Below are 15,736 nucleotides of genomic sequence, written 5' to 3' on the forward strand. Positions count from 1 at the left end.
GAAAATACATTCTAAATCCTTACTCATTTTTAGATTATTATTTTCTTCTCCTACAATATCTTATTCTCACACCGGAGGGTTACCCCAAAGAGGACCCCTCTGTCCCTTTCTGAGGGGTAAGTTCACGGTGCTGCTCGTTTTGTAGGTGGAAGAATTCATACTCCGGAAAACCATCGGTGATATAGCATACTCATACCCGAGGAAAGTTGATCGTCTACTAGTAAGTCGATCCACGTTTCTTCATTGGCGCCATCACCTGTTACAACGGCAACAAAACCACTATCTCATCAGTTCTCTCTGAAAATCTTCACCATGGTTTCCGGTGTTCGAAACAGCGATCAAGTTCTGGAGGATAATGAGCTTGAGGATGTTAATGAGGGACAGCAGTTTCTGAGGGCGCCGCGTGATACTGCGCGCACCACCAGTAACCATCCCTTCATCACAACACCTCATAGCCAGACTGAAACTCCTCCAGACGATCTCACGTTCCAAAATCTGACTGGTGCAAAACAAAAAGGACCAATGGGTCCGGAAGTTGAAACCAATGACCCTAAAGAATGGCTCATAAACGAACAACGGCGTTTAATGGACAAATACAATGAGCTGGTCAAACACAAAAAGTTAGCCGACTTAACACAAAGGCTCGCATTTGATAAACAAACCATTCAGGGAACAACAAAAAGGGCGCGCGCGCCGGAAGATGGTCACTCTGTTCACACCGAACACACTGATTTTATTGATGAGGAAGAAGTGCACAGCATGAGGAAGACGCGAGATACTCATGCAGGAGGTTCACAGCTCCGCGCGCACATGAACATAGCGCCTGGAACCAAAGCCGATCTGGATCTATACACACCGTACAAACCACAAGCGAGAGGGCAAGTGGACGTAACCACACCATATAGGCCAGCCATCTTGGTGAAGCATTCAAAATTCACTGAGCGCATCGCGAAGGCTTCCATTCAACACAAAACCAAGATGCCAAGTGGTCTAGGCAAGTACGATGGTACAACAGATCCAGATGATTTCTTACAAGGTTTTTACAACACTGGAAACCTAGAAAGCTGGACGATGCCAACATGGTGTCACATGTTTGCTCGCTGCCTCACGGGCGCAGCGCGTGTCTGGTTCGAAAGCTTGCCGACTGGACAAATCGATGGGTTCGAAGAGCTATTGGAGAAGTTCCAGGCTCACTTTGTACAGCAGCGCAGACACACGCGCGACCCCGATGACATCATGCACTGCGTGCGCAGGAATGATGAAACCATTGAAGACTACATAACTCGTTTCAATCAGGAATCTCTTGCAATTGGAGGTATCACTGAACAACTCTTGCGCGTGGCCTTTATACAAGGTGCGCGCAGTGATCAACTCCGCAGAGCTCTCGTGAGCAGAGATGGCATGCCAACCACTTGGGCTAAGCTTATGGAAGCATCGCGAGTCTTCGCGCGAAATGAAAAACAAATTGCCCAGGACAGAGCAAGAGATAGAGGGCATCAAACAGAAGCACCACGCAACAATGAAAGGAGGGGCAAACAAAACTCCGTATGGTCCAGGTTGCAACAAACCAGTTATTCTCCCGCAGAAAAGCAGGCGCAACAAAGTTCACCCCAGCCCCAAAAAGACATTCGTAATCGCGGAGAAGGTGACAAGAGGGAAGGCGGCAGAGAGCCTAACAGACCTCTACCAAGAATATGGACTCCCCTCACCAAAACGCCTTCACAAGTGTTAAGCACAGAGAATGTCCAGTTTAAAAGCCCCAAGCCATTACTCCATAAGGGACCACCAAACAGTGGCAAGTATTGTGAGTTTCACAAGTCCACAGGGCACAACACCGATGCATGCCACCATTTGAAGGATGCGATTGAAAGAGATGTGAAATCAGGCAAGTTGGCTCACCTGGTGAAAAACCCAAGACCAGAGAATGAACAACCAGATGGAGCCTCAGCCAGTAAAAAATTCAAAAGAATCTGTGTAGCTGAAGGAGGAAGACAAGGGCAAAGATCGAGGAAGAGAAGCGCGCAAGTCCAAGGGGATTGGCGCGAGCAACAAGTAATCTTCCCAAGTCAGAGGAGGCCCGTCTATCAGCGGTCCTCTAGTCATCACTACACACATCGCTCATTATGAGGTGTCAAAAGTCCTGGTGGACACCGGCAGTGAATCAGACATCATGTATGAGCAATGTTTCAGGAAGTTGGATCCAGCAGACCAAGCAAGGCTCGAAATTGTGAATGCATCAATCTCGGGTGTCTCAAATGAAATTATTCACCCCCTAGGTCAGATACAATTCGAACTCACTATGGGGGATGAGAAACACAAGCGAGCTGAAATTGTCAACTTCTTGGTCTTGCCCACCACTTCATGCCATAATATGATCTTGGGTAGAGGAACGATTGCCCAATTCAACGCCATACCGTCACCAGCGCACGGCGCGTTGGGGTTCCCAACACCAACAGGTGTAACATTTGTATACCGAGATCATTTGTGCGCAGTAACAAGTATACCGCGAGAAGGGAGAATGAAGCTTCCAATGGCAAACAACGCGCCAGAGGAATGGATTCTCAACCCAAAATTCCGAGAACAAACAATCACAATTGGAGCTACGATATCAGATGACACAAGGGTGAGAATGAAAAGATTGCTCACAACGTACATATCGGTCTTCACGTGGCAACATTCTGATATGACTGGGGTTCCGCGAGACCTGGCGCAGCATTCTCTCAACACATTCAAGTCTGTAGAGCCAATTGCTCAAAAGAAAAGAGTCATGGGGGATGAGAAGGCAAAGGCCATGAATGAACAAGTAGAAGATCTACTGCGCGCAAATATCATCCGCCCAATACGATACCAAACATGGGTAGCCAATCCTGTGATGGTAAAGAAGAGCAACGGGTCATGGAGGATGTGCATTGATGTCAAGGACCTCAACAAAGCATGTCCAAAAGATTGTTACCCCCTCCCAAACATTGACGCGAAAGTGGACTCTGTGGCGCCATTTAAGCTCAAATGTTTCCTGGATACCTATAAGGGCTATCACCAAATTCAAATGGCACCACAAGATGAGGACAAGACTGCCTTCAGAACTGACAAGGGTGTTTTCTGTTACACAAAAATGCCCTTTGGTTTGAAGAATGCAGGAGCCACTTACCAAAGACTCATGGATGCTGTTTTCAACGAGCAAATTGGAAGAAACTTAGAAGTCTACGTGGATGATTTGGTGATTAAAAGCAGGGAGGAAAAACAAATGCTCAAAGACATCGAAGAAACCCTTTGGCGCCTAAAGGAAGTAAACATGAAGCTCAACCCGAGCAAATGCACATTCGGCGTAGAAGAAGGGAAATTTCTCGGTGTAATGGTCACCAAGGATGGTTTCAAGGTGAACCCAGAGAAGGTGGAGGCTATCCTTGACATGCCCTCACCATCCACCATGAAGGAAGTTCAAAAGTTGAATGGTAGATTGGTATCAATTAACAGGTTCCTAGCAAACCACGCAAACAAATCTACCCCATTCGTTAACACATTGAGAAATTGCTTAAAGAAAAGCCAATTCAAGTGGACGCCTGAGGCCGAGCAAGCTTTCAGTGAGATAAAAGAATGTCTGATAAATCTGCCTCCGCTCACAGCTCCACTACCTGGCGAAACTCTAACGTTGTACCTGTCAGCAAGAGAGCGCGCCATTGGCGCAGTGTTGTTGGTGGATCGCAAGGGAATCCAAACACCAATCTATTATGTAAGTCGGGTGCTGACAGATCCTGAGACGCGCTACACCATCATAGAAAAGTTAGTTTTATCACTAACACATGCGTCGCGCAAGCTTCATAGATATTTCAATGGTCATCCCATTGAAGTCCTGACTGATTACAACATCCAGCAAGTCTTGCGACGTCCCGCGCTCTCAGGAAGGCTGACAAAATGGGCGCTGGAGTTAGGGGAGCACACGATCACCTACAAACCTCGTCCAGCAATCAAGGGACAGGTTTTAGCTGATTTCATTGCAGAAATCCCTGAAGGAAAAGTCGAAGAGGCTCAGCGCGAAGTAGACCCTCCGCAAGCCAATAACGAAGAAAATGTTTGGAGATTATTCACTGATGGAGCTTCAAACAACGAAGGGTCCGGCGCAGGCCTCAAACTGGTGGATCCAGAAAGTCATGAGTTTACTTACGCAATCAGGATTTCAAGAGCACCAACAATGAAGCTGAGTATGAAGCCCTGCTGGCTGGTCTGCGCATCGCGCACAAGTTCGGAGTTAAAAAGCTAGAGGCTCATGTCGATTCATACTTGGTAGCAGCACAGGTCAATGGCCTTTATGATGCCAAGGAGAACACTATGCCTCTGTATTTAGAGCAGGCGAAGAAACTCACCGAGCAATTTGACTTCTTCATAATCATACATATTCCGTGTAGTGAAAACAAGTCTGCCGACGCGCTGAGCAAGATGGCATCAACCAGCTTCGATCACTTTGGCAAAGATGTCAGGGTGGAAGTAATGAGCAACCCGTCGGTGGGAGCGAAGTCTGTCCTTGTAATCCATACAACACCTTCATCATGGATAACTCCATTAATGGAATTCTTGAAGGAGGGAAAGGTACCGGACGATCGCGCACAGGCGAGGAAGATAAGACACAAGTCGCAGAACTACGAACTGCTTGATGGTACGTTATATCGACGCTCTTATCTTGGACCGCTCATGAAATGCCTGGATGCCGAGGAAGCAAGCTATGTGATCAGAGAGATACACGAAGGAATCTGTGGAATACATGCTGGCCTGCGCATGGTGGTTGCCAAGGCAATGAACGCAGGTTACTATTGGCCAGGCATGTACTTGGACGCGTTAAAAGAGATCCAAAAATGCAAAGCGTGTCAGAGCTATGCGCCAAACACCATGCGGCCAAAGAACAACTTGATTCCGGTGACCTCCGCATGGCCTTTCCACAAATGGGCAATCGATATTGTGGGTCCCTTACAACAAGCGCAAGGGCGGTTAAAATTTTTGGTAGTGGCAGTAGATTATTTCACAAAATGGGTTGAAGCCAAGCCACTGGTAAAAATCACAGCCGAGGCAATGAAGCAATTTATTTGGAGCCACATCATATGCCGTTTTGGCCTGCCCATGGCAATTGTGAGCGACAATGGCAAACAATTCACTGACAAGAAGATATCCAGTTGGCTCAAAGAATTGCGCATCAACCAGGTCTTCACTTCAGTATACCACCCCCAAGGGAATGGCCAAGTGGAACGCGCGAACCAAAGCTTGTTGAATGGGCTGAAGAAAAGGTTGGAGGGAGAATCCCATTCATGGGTCGAGGAGCTACCTAATGTCCTGTGGGCGCACAGGACATTAAGCAAAACCAGCAATGGCGAATCCCCGTTCAGCCTAACCTATGGAACGGAGGCTATGATTCCAGCAGAGATTGGATGCCCATCCTATAGAGTGCTCATGATGAGTAAAAAAGACAACGAGCAAGAAAGGAGGTTGGATCTCAACTTACTTGAAGGGCGCAGAGAGGCGGCTATCATCAGTGAAGCCAAATACAAGAAAAAACTAGAAAAATATTACAATCAGCGTGTGAAAGAATGCCACTTCAAGAAGAATGATTTTGTCCTTCGGAACAATGGAGCTAGTCGCGCAATACCCCCGGGAAAGATGTCTCCCAACTGGGAGGGACCTTATCAAGTCTCGGAAGAATTGGGAAAAGGCGCATACGCTTTAAAAGATTTGAATGGAAAGAAGATCCCGCGCACATGTAACGCAGCACAGCTTAGAAAATGTTTCATGTAAAAGTTGTCAAGTTTGTAATCAAGGCCCTTTAAGCCATTATGAATAATGATGCGCGCTATTTTCTCTTAATGTGTGTTCTATTACCTTTTGCATACATGTTTCACACTTCCCTTTATTAATTTTGAGCAATATGACAACATTGTATTGACGTCAAACTAAAAATAAAACGAAGTAAAACATACATGCGCGAGCTTCAAGCTCAAACGCGTTAACGAGTTTTAACTCTAAAACGTCAGGGCCTTAAGCCCAATAATATGAGCCTTAGCTCAGGGCCTTAGCCCAATAATATGAGCCTTAGCCCAATAATATGAGCCTTAGCTCAAATTACTCACAACATCCATCTTACATGCTGCGCAGCTAAACCATAAAAATACCTGAGCACAGCTAAGGCAAAGCACATGCCAAAACATAGTTGTTAAGGTCTCAGGTCGAGGTCGCGCATGGGATTGTAATGGATATCAGAGTAACACATACTGACACGTAAAGGCTAAAAAACTAATTCCCTATAATAAATGCGCGATAACGTCGCGCAAAAGAGGAATAATGAAATGCCAAGGCACGTGTCAGCATATTCAGAATATTGCAAAATAACTTGAAATATGACAAGGATTAATTAAAATAATTTCCTTACAACCTTGTTCAAGTTTCAATGTGCAAGCATATCTTATATTCAACAAGCAAACACATGCAATATAAAGAGATGAATTGGGAATGCGCAAGATGCGAATAAGGGGAAAACAAAATTTCATTCCAAAACATAAAAGTTTACAAATTTACAAAATGATGAGATAAAAACTACAAACAAAAAAAAAAAAAAAAAACATGAAGGGCTTTTCAAGTCTCTAAATCAACATCGGCCTCTTCATCGCCCTCATCATTACCTCCTCCCTCAGCATCTGGCGCAGCCCGCTCCTCGTCATCTCCAAACTTACCATAATCAAGCTGTTCGTCTTGAATGGAGTCGTCTTCTATCACGATAGTGTCAGGAGTAGGTCCTTTGTCCACGCCAGAGCCGCTAGCAGAGGCAGCATTGCCCGCGCCATCATCGCTGCCACCAGTCCCTTCACATTCGTCAAGTAATTTCTTTAGCGCGCCAAGATCGGGCTGGTTAGCAAGCGCGGCTATCTGCAAGTCACAAGGAAAAGTATGAGTACAAAAGATTAGGAAAATAAGTCAAGGTAAACTCATTAAGGTAAAAATACCTGCTCAAGGATGGGAATTGGAGTATTCAAGTACTTCTCCCCCACCTCGGCCATGTCAGCGCAGACAACGTCGAGCTGATAAGGGTAGTCGGATGGATTCTTCTTCAGCATGCCATATTCATAGCCATCCTTAAACCCTTCAGCTCGACCCACCAAGCGCGACGCAGCATTGCAATCCATCACAAGGGTCTGAAACTCGTCTGAGTATTTCATCGCATAAGCGCAACGAGTCACACCCTGTGAAACTAGCCATTGACGATCCTGCGCGAGAGAAGAAACAGACGTCTCAAGAGCAGGAATCTGAGAGTTTAACAACTCAACAGTTTCCATGGTTTGTTTTAGCTCTTCTCTGTCAGACGCTGCTGCCGCCAAGGCTTCATTCTTCAATGCTCGCGCAGCATCGAGCTTTTCTCTCTCAGACGCTGCCGCCGCCAAGGCTTCATCCTTTTCTGCTCGCGCAGCATCGAGCTCTTTCTTCAGGCGCGCAACCTCACTCTCTAATAAAGATTTATCAGTGTTAGCCTGCACAAGAGTTTGATCACGCGCCTTTGCCTCCAACTCCAAGTCACGCGCTCGCCGCGCGTAACTGGCCGCATCCGCTTCTGCCGCTTGCAGCTTCTCCCGCGCAGCCTGCAGCTCATGCCCGCGCTTCACAAAGGCAGCGTTGGCACTTGCTCGGTTCTCGCTAAGTTCTGCTTGGAGTTTCTCAGCTCTCTCTCGAGCGTCAGAAAGATTCCAAGCAGAAATCTTAGCCTCTTGCTTGGCCTCCACAAGGGCATCACGCACTTTTATATAATCATTGCGAAGCTCTTGGGAGGCAGCAAAGAACGCAGACCCAGCAAAAAGGTGGTCGTTGAGCAAGTCCACGCGAGCGCGGTCCTCCTGAAACCTCCTTTCAGCCGGAGGCACAGAGTGAGCCTAGAAGTCTTCACACACGCCCATGGATTGAAATGAGCTGTCTTCAGTAATATTCCAGCTCGGGCGGTATATGTGATCGGCTTCCTGCAAACACAAAGCAACGCAAAAGAAACGTTTTAGTTATCTAGACACTAATTTGGAAGTCCGCACAGCGGAGAAAAACAAACTTATACCTGCGGAGAGCCGGCAAAAAAGTCAGCGCCAGCCCCATGAGAAGAAGGCTGCGCCACGAAATCTCGTGGCGCTATAGGGCTTGCGCGGCCACCATCGGAATCTTCAAAATTGACCTCCTCATCATCCTCTGTAACAGGTCTTTTCTCCTGCGACTTGGAAAAATCAAAAACAGTCTCACGAGGAGGGCTGCGCTCAGGAGGAGGTGAGGGAGGTCTTGACGCCGCTAAATCAGCACGTAAAATAGTCTCCTGCTCCTTAGTAATCCCAATGAGAGGAGATTCAGTGCTTGTTGGAGCAGGAGCAGAAATAACGGCGCCGGCGCCGGCGCCAGCAGTGCCACCAGCAGCTTGTGTGCCAGCTATAATTCCTATGAAAAAACCAAGGAGAAATGATTCATGACTTGATCTAAAGGAAAAATCAGAGAATCAAAGCGCAATAAATACCTTGGCGCACCGCCGTCCGCGAATTGAGCATCGCCATGAAGTCCATCTTCCCCCTTTTCGAGGGTAAAACAGGGGACTTCAAAGCAACCTTCGGCGCAGCCTCGGTACCTTGCTGCGCCTGAGGTTGAGCCACCAAAGTCGCCGGCTCTACAAACATTTGAGTGAGCAAAGCTTCATTAATAACTCTATCGGAATCACGCTCATAAAACCACAAAATATAAACAAAGTATACCTGTTGGAGAAGATGAAATAGCAGGCGCAGCGCCGCTTCCCTTGTCCGCCGCGCGAAGAGATGAGGTGGCAGCACCATACCTCGTGTGGACGGGAGGATTGCCCACACCTCGAGGCAAAGAAGACGAGGAAAACTTGGAAGTAAATCCCTTGGTTTTCTCAAGTCCCTTCGCTTGGATAGGAGGATCCTGGGCAACAGGGGCATCATTTTTCTTCTGTTTTTTACTGGCCCCTGCGCCAGTTTTGCCTTTAGCTTTGCGCTTGAGTTGTGGCACCTCAGCTTCCTCCTCCACCTCCTCTTCCGCAAGCTCCAACTCATAGTTCTCGAGCGCATCTACAATACATGCAACAGAAATGTTAACCAAATTTGGTATTCTAAAGGCCTAAGCATAAGTACAAAGGCTTACCAGGCGCATCGCTGTCAAAGCAAAATTCTAAATCGACAGGGATGAACATATCATCGAAGCGATCGGGGAAAGCAACTTCCCCAGCGCTCAGCGCGACAGAGCCACCCTCCATATGCTCGTCATAGGCGGCATGGACGTATTCCTTGCTTACTGCATAAAACAAGACAAATGATATCAGCAAAGCGAATTATATTCGCGCAGAAATAATGCAATGAGCTAATAACTCACCTAAGCCATCAACTTGGACGACAGGCTCAGTCGCGCTGTCGGTCCACCTCTTGCTCATACCAACCCCCACCAGCGCCTCCTCGCAAATATTCTTGGCGGGGGATGGTTCAGCAGTTAACTTGTTAACCCATGTGCCCTGTTGGGTTCTTAAGAACATTCTCATCCGCGGGCGCAGAAGTGATCGCGCGCATGGTCAAGCGGATGGGAATCACACCAGCCTTAATATAAAAAAATTTTTCAGACCAGTCATGAAGGCTTTTGAAGGAAACAGTGCAGCACTTAAACTTCTGACTGCGCGGTATGAATGAGAACCAAGAATCTTGGATTTTTGGCTTATAAAAATATTGAAAGCGCCGAGGGGTGGGCTCTTCGCGCTGAGCTTTGCACATGAACTCAAAATGAGTCATGCGCACTAGTCCACAAGGATGGACTTGGGATATGTGAATCCCATAAAACTGAAGGAGAGCACCCATAAACCTTGTCATCGGGAGACGAAGGTTACAGTGAGTGAAAAAGTGAGAGCATAAAGAGATAAAGCCTGTGGGCGGACCTGCCGCCGTTTGCCCGGCCGCCGGGAGCAGACAGCTGTACTCAGGGAGAAAACCCTGAGAGGCGACGAGATTGTCGAAGTCAGACTGTTTCAATTTGCAGGGAATCTCATCCCATCTCTTCACTGTTTTGTTCTTCCCCACCTCCTCCGACGAGGCCTCGGCAGCCCGTTTACCCTTGCCGGTCTTCTTCAAAGTGGACATAACTAACGATTTTACACGGCGTTTGCTGGGGGAAATTGTGGTGTCTGGGTTATCAGACATACAACTGTGAATCAAACAGCGGTTACTTTAAGCACGGAAATCTGGAAGCAAAAGACAAAGGCTCTTAATCGGAATGAAAATTGAAGGAGAAAGAGCTCTGAAATAACAATGAAGATGAAGAATAACAACTCAAAAGGCTTGCTTTTATAGACCCAGGAGAGAGAAAGAAACAGGTACTGATCAGAGTTACGCTCACGCGCCCCCACTCGCAGGTGCAGGCCAACATGAGCGCGACACGTGTTCCTGACACTGTATGAGGAGACATGAAAGGCCACTGTAGCACCTCGAGCACACGAAAAGTCTGACACATAACGTCTCCATCTCTGACGCATGTCAGCACCAACCAACCACATACATGGACGATTCATTTCAACCAAAAGGATAGAATTTCGCGCAACGCACATATGAGAAATAAAAAAGAAAAGACAAACCCTATTAAAAGAGCAAACTATTAAGTCTAATATCTATCTTACCTCGCTCGCGCGAGACAAGACACACATTAGACTGGGGGGGCTTGAAGAGGTATGCACCCGCCTTAACATCGAGCGGGGCGGGTCAACCCACAAGATATAGACAAGAGGCTTGGAATCAGGATGTCATGAAGACGCAAAGCCAAAACCTATGCGCGTGGCGCATATCACATATGCTCACGCATATCACATATGTTCACGCATCACATATGCTCACGCGTATCACATATGCTCACGCATCATATATGCTCACGCATATCACATCTGCGCGTGGCGCATCTGCGTGTGGCGCGTATCACATATGCTCACGCATATCACATCTGCGCGTGGCGCATATCACATATGCTCACGCATATTACATATGCTTGCGCATATCACATCTGCGCATGAAACATCTGCGCGTGAGAATAAAGAGAAGACCTCGCGCATCCCCAGGATAGGCGCATATCACACATGCACATAATCAACCACGTCCTTATCCAAATCAGGAAAAGGACAACCATGATTATGCTCATCAGACAACCTTCCAGAAGGTATCCTTTAAGGAATAAAGAATATGCTGATGTTGACAGCTGCCAATGAAGGGTGGACAACTCAGCAAAACCCATGTGCTACCACGTGATTGCACATGGGTCAGGTGAAATACCTTGGTCAGAGAATAATCAATGAAAAAGCACCAGGTGTCCTAAGGACACGTGGCGCGAAGCAATAGGAGGAGGCCAAAAAGGCCCTAATTGGGTCTGAGCCCAATCATTGGAAACCCTAACACTATAAATACCACACCACCTCCACAAGGGGAGGTAAGCAAGAAAATACATTCTAAATCCTTACTCATTTTTAGATTATTATTATCTTCTCCTACAATATCTTATTCTCACACCGGAGGGTTACCCCAAAGAGGACCCCTTTGTCCCTTTCTGAGGGGTAAGTTCACGGTGTTGCTCGTTTTGTAGGTGGAAGAATTCATACTCCGGAAAACCATCGGTGATATAGCATACTCATACCCGAGAAAAGTTGATCGTCTACTAGTAAGTCGATCCACGTTTCTTCACAAACCACCTACAACTCCATGACAAATAACGATTACACATTAATTATTTAAGGGTGCTAAGTTTCGAAACAAACGGGGTCAAAAAAACATACCCGACTTTATTTGATGACATAAAAATTGTGCCGTGCCACTTTCATCTTCCTCCACATCAATAACACAATAATCCGGGTCAAGGCTAAGTTCGGTGCATTTATCCTAAAAAGAATTCCACTCGCCCTCTACCCACTCCTCTTGGTCATACGCTTTAACCTCACGATCTTTGCTCTCCAGACAATCCATAATTGCCTTTTTTTGTGCATCCGTAATACCATAATCTTTACCCGTTTTGACGGTTTTGCTTTTATAACACCACTATGGGAGGATACGATCCGGGTCAAATTCGGTTTGTCGGTTCACCGAGCAACTCTCAACATGAGGATAGAGATCCATAGGGTCACCAACGAGAGTGTTACTTCTAAGACTTTCTTGTTCTGGATATTCATGACCGAGAAGTTAGGTTCAATTGCCGGCCGTTGAACATTGGAAGTAGACGGGTTACCTTCATTAACATCATTAGCCGATTCGAGTTGGGTTTTTGTTGTCCAACAGCTTCTTTAACAACACCTTTGGTACTGCTTTTGGTAACTTGAGGGCCTTGAACTGCTCGAGTAAAGTTAAAACCCGATTTTACCTTCTCCGTAGTAACCGAGCCATTTGCATTTTGATAACCAACGGGCTTTTCCCTCTCCATATTTCTAACACCATTAACACCTCCAGTAGGAACCGGGCTTGACTTCGGTTTGGAGTTATACCCCTGTTTTACTTGGACATTACTAGTAGCTTTAGCTTTTCCTTTCCGGTTTCTCTCTTATTCTTAACCAGAGTGAAACCACTAGTGCCTTTCGCAGGTTCAACAACTTCTACTACGGTAGGAACTGAAGGTTTAACCTTTTCATGCATGGTTTGTAACTCTTCTTTGGTTTTGGGTCTTACTTTGCAAAGTTTGAACGAGTGACCAAAAACTCCACAATGATTGCACACACTGGTATGTGACACTGAGGCAACCCACCCTGAGAATCGGTATTTTATTTCTTAATGATCCAAGATTACAATACAGTCAAAGGTTAAATAGAAGAAATAAACCAAATAAGGAAAACATAATACTAGCCACAATTAACGAATGAGAAATAGGAATGATATTCTTTCCCACTATATTCCCCCTCAAGTTGGCGCATGAAGATTACGAACGCCGAACTTGTCAAGTAATGTCTGCAACTGTCTCGAACCAAGAGCCTTAGTGAATAAATCTGCTACCTGTTGTTTGGTGTTGATGTGAAGCGGCTCAATTTCTTTTGATTCAACTTGCTCACGAACAATATAGCAATCCATCTCAACGTGCTTAGTTCGTTCTGAAAGACGAGATTGTTTGCAATGCGCTTAATGGAAAGATTATCACAGAATAGGGTCGTTGGGGCCGTTTGAACAATGTCAAGGTCCTTGAGAAGCCACCTCATCCAAAGAATTTCACTAACGGTAGTAGCCATAGCCCTGTATTCGGCTTCGGCAGATGATCGAGAGACGACTGATTGTTTCTTGGATTTCCATGACACGGGTGAGCCTCCAAGTAAAAGAAGGTATCTGGTTCTCGACTTTCTTGTGATGGGACATCCAAGCCAGTCAGAATCGGTGTAAGCAACGAGGTTGTTTCCCCCTTTCTTGAGGAGTAAGATACCTTGACCAGCCGTGGCTTTCAGGTAACAAAGAACTCGAGTCGCGGCTTCCATATGGCTTTGGCGGGGGTCGGCAACAAACTGGCTCAGTATGCTAACAGAGTGTCCAATGTCAGGGCGAGTGGCTTGGAGATAAAGTAATCTCCCAATCAACCGCCGATAATGACTTGAATTTACGCGCTCTTCCTCTTCTCCGGTTCCTAACTTCAGATTTTGTTCCATGGGCATAGGGCTTGGGCGGCAACCGAGCATGCCGGCATCTTCAAGGATATCGAGAGTATACTTCCTTTGGCTAAGAACCATGCCTTCTTCTGTTCAAGCAACTTCGATCCCCAAGGAATATTTAAGATTTCCATGGTCTTTAATGCTAAAACGTGTATCTAGAGAAGATTTTGTTTCATTCATCTTGTTGATATCGTTTCCAACCATAATCACGTCGTCAACATAAATTAACACGACAACGTACGTCCCCCTCTTTTTAAATATGAAGAGTGAGTGATCGACTTTAGATTGTTTAAACCCATCTTCAAGCAAGGCAACGGTGAACTTATGATACCAATTTCTTGAGGCCTGCTTGAGGCTGTACAAGGACTTTCTTAAACGACAAACTCCGTGTCCCTTTTCTTTCTCGAATCCTTGAGGAATCTTCATATAAACTTCCTCATGTAAGTCCCCATGAAGGAACGCATTGTTCACATCAAGTTGATGAACGAGCCAATTCTTCTTAACTGCTACCGCCAAGATGGTTCGGACCGTAACCAACTTAGCAACATGGGCGAAATTATCATGAAAATCGACACCCTCCATTTGTGTAAAGCCCTTCGCAACCAAACGAGCCTTGTATCTCTCAACCTCCCCATTTGGCTTGTACTTAATCTTATACACCCACTTAGAATCAATTGCCTTCTTTCCTTTGGGCAAGTCTTCGAGGGTCCACGTTCCATTCATCTCGAGAGCTTTTATCTCTCGTTTCATATCCATCCTCCAGTTTTCATTTTGCACGGCTTGGTGAAAGGTTTTAGGCTCATCGTTGATTCGATGGCGGACAAAAAACTTTGTGAGATTTAGAAAATTTATCATAAGTAACATAGTAAGACATGGGATGTACTGTAGAGGAGCGTTGATTGGAGGCGGATGGTGCGTGGTCAAGGGACGACGGTAGTGTAACATTATAACCGTCGAGACGTTTCGACCTTGACCTTTCTATTTTCTCTCTCAAAACGAGTTCGGCCTCACTCTGTTGAGTTTGTGTTTCAACATTTACCGATTCTGGTTCGGCACTTAGGGGTTCCGATTCAGTGTTTGAAGTTTCCGGTTCAATGTCATGATGCATAGGTTCGGAGGGGTCGGCCTCATTGTCTTCGGACTCCGAGTCCAAGACCTCAACTTCACATTGTCTTGGATTTATAACTTCTTCATTATTGTTCATATCTTCTGCAGCGTGTCTGAACATATTTTGGTCCCCATAATACCAAGGTGGGAAACTAAAAACCCCATCTTCTTTGTTCGAACAGTGAGTTATGTCATCCTTATAAGGAAATATGTTTTCAATGAACTTTACATCCCCTGAGATGATGACCTTATTTTTCTGTGTATCGAAAACATTATAACCCTTCGTTCCAACGGGATAGCCGAGAAACACCCCCGGCTTCCCCCTCTCTTCAAGCTTATCATCGGCTGTGTCCGTGTTCCTGTAATAGGCTAGACAGCCGAAAACCCTTAAGAGATCAAAGTTAGTTTTTTCTTTATGGACCATTTCATAAGGGGTCTTGTCGTTTATGGTTTTTGAGGGCAAGCGGTTGATCACATGAGTAGCGGTCAATATACATTCCCCCCAGAACTTCTTCGGTAAATTGGCCTCAAGTCTAAGCGAGCGAGCCGTTTCGAGGAGGTGTCTGTGATTTCTTTCCACTACACCGTTTTGTTGGCGTGTATGTGGGCAAGTGGTCTCGAGGAGAATACTGCATTCGGCGTAGAACTTTGTCATACGGTTGGAAGTAAATTCTCCACCGTTGTCGCACCGAATGTGTTTTATGGGTTTGGAGGATTGAGTTTTGACAAATTTATGTAAGTAAATAAGCCAATAACTTGCCTCGATTTTATGTTTTAAAAGAAAAACCCAAGCCGCCATACTACAGTCGTCGACAATAGTGAGAAGATACCTTGCTTGGGTAAGCGAGGGCGTTCTATATTTCCCCCATATATCACAATGTAAAAGCTCAAAACAATATTCAGTTTTAATATAACTAATAGGAAAGGGCAATCATTTATTTTTAGCCTTAACACAAGAATCACAAAAAAATATACCAGTCT

At 45.8% G+C, this 15,736-nt stretch overlaps 1 pseudogene; it reads right to left on the reverse strand.

Moving 5' to 3' along the window:
* Positions 1-13,003: 13,003 nt before the first annotated feature.
* On the reverse strand, positions 13,004-13,726 carry LOC143559426 (secreted RxLR effector protein 161 pseudogene; annotated as a pseudogene).
* Positions 13,727-15,736: the final 2,010 nt, after the last annotated feature.

This window comes from Bidens hawaiensis, unplaced genomic scaffold (assembly GCF_021521415.1).
Source record: "Bidens hawaiensis isolate Kalapana, Puna unplaced genomic scaffold, B.hawaiensis_p1.1 tig00019821_1, whole genome shotgun sequence".
Lineage (NCBI taxonomy): Eukaryota > Viridiplantae > Streptophyta > Magnoliopsida > Asterales > Asteraceae > Bidens > Bidens hawaiensis.